We start from the raw sequence: 2,134 nt of genomic DNA on the forward strand, positions 1-2,134 counted from the left end.
CAGAAACCCACACAAAAAAAATAAATAAAAATAAAAAAAAAATACAAACAAACAAACCGTGGGCAAACAACCCACAACTTCTACCAAACCCACCATCCTTTATAAAATTTAGGGAAGAACTTATGAAAATTAGAGAAAGTTGGCTCTTAGAAATTGGAGAAAGAGAATGGAGTGTTTTTGAGGAAATAAAATAATGGAAAGAATGAGAGGGAGAGAGAGATGTCTTCAATATTTATATGCATGCAAGCCTTCCTTGTGCATGCAAGCATCCAGTGAGAAAGAAAAAAAAGAAGAAAAAAAGAAGAAAAAAAAAAAAGAAGAAGAGAGAAATCCCCAAAGCCCCCAAGCTTGGTGTTAGGAGAGGAAGAAGAGTAGGAGATTAAAGAAGCCAAAATTCTCAACCATTTTGTCACTCTATTACTAAGTAAGAAAACCCTCTCAATCCTCTCATTTTGTTTTTATATAATTGAAATTTTTCAGATTATGTACATTTGATACATTGTCTAAAACTGTGTTGAGAATACTCTGTCTTGAATCTGCCAGCATGTTACCCGAATTTTTAGACAATTTTATACTCAGAATTTCGAGATGATTTCTTCTACAAAGTTGTTGATAATGATGTCTAGTTTATCCAGAAATTTTTTAAAACAATTTTTGAGCTTTCTACGAATTTATACAAATTTTTAACTAAACCTGAAACTGTATTGAGAATACTCTGTCTTGAATCTGCCAGCATGTTACCCGAATTTTTAGACAATTTTATACTCAGAATTTCGAGATGATTTCTTCTACAAAGTTGTTGATAATGATGTCCAGTTTATCCAAAAAATTTTAAAAACAATTTTTGAGCTTTCTACGAATTTATACAAATTTTTAACTAAACTTGAAACTGTGTTGAGAATACTCTGTCTTGAATCTGCCAGCATGTTACCCGAATTTTTTGACAATTTTATACTCAGAATTTCGAGATGATTTCTTCTACAAAGTTGTTGATAATGATGTCTCGTTTATCCAAAAATGTTTGAAAACAATTTGTGAGCTTTCTACGAATTTATACAAATTTTTAACTAAACCTGAAACTGTGTTAAGAATACTGTGTCTTGAATCTGCCAGCATGTTACCCGAATTTTTAGACAATTTTATACTCAGAATTTCGAGATGATTTCTTCTACAAAGTTGTTGATAATGATGTCTAGTTTATCCAAAAAATTTTGAAAACAAAGTTTGAGCTTTCTACGAATTTATACAAATTTTTAACTAAACCTGAAACTGTGTTGAGAATACTCTGTCTTGAATCTGCCAGCATGTTACCCGAATTTTTAGACAATTTTATACTCAGAATTTCGAGATGATTTCTTCTACAAAGTTGTTGATAATGATGTCAAGTTTATCCAGAAATTTTTGGAAACAATTTTTGAGCTTTCTACGAATTTATACAAATTTGTAACTAAACCTGAAACTGTGTTGAGAATACTCTGTCTTGAATCTGCCAGCATGTTACCCGAATTTGTAGACAATTTTATACTCAGAATTTCGAGATGATTTCTTCTACAAAGTTGTTGATAATGATGTCTAGTTTATCCAGAAATTTTTGGAAATAATGTTCGAGCTTTCTACGAATTTATACAAATTTCTAACTGAATCTGAAACTGTGAGACAGATTTTACCATGTATTTGAAAATTTATTTAAAATTCTATACTAAGCCAAATCTGGTAATTTCTAACTAGAAGATGAAATTTGAGAAGTCTAGTTTCATAATAAATTCTTAGATTATGGGTTTGATCTATAAATTTAAGCATGGAATTAATATAAGGAAATGTGACAAATCTGTGTCATAAACACCCTTGGAATTTGTTTAGAATTATTTATAAGTTATTTTTGGAAAAATATTTCTGAAAAATAACCATAACATGTTTATTTAGTATCCTGTAGATTGATATGAATTTTAGAGTTGTATAAGTAATGTATTTATAATTTTAATTGCAAGATATATACTCTGAAAATTTTTCTGGACAGAATAAAATCACCACTTTAATATTATGCTAGTCTAATTTTGTAAATAAAAAATTTGTGCATGTGTGTGTTTAGGGTTTAATTCTTGTATCTAAGTTATTATTTCATACCATGGTTTAA

The sequence above is a fragment of the Camellia sinensis genome, chromosome 8 (assembly GCF_055761805.1).
Source record: "Camellia sinensis isolate YWXY chromosome 8, ASM5576180v1, whole genome shotgun sequence".
Taxonomy (NCBI): domain Eukaryota; kingdom Viridiplantae; phylum Streptophyta; class Magnoliopsida; order Ericales; family Theaceae; genus Camellia; species Camellia sinensis.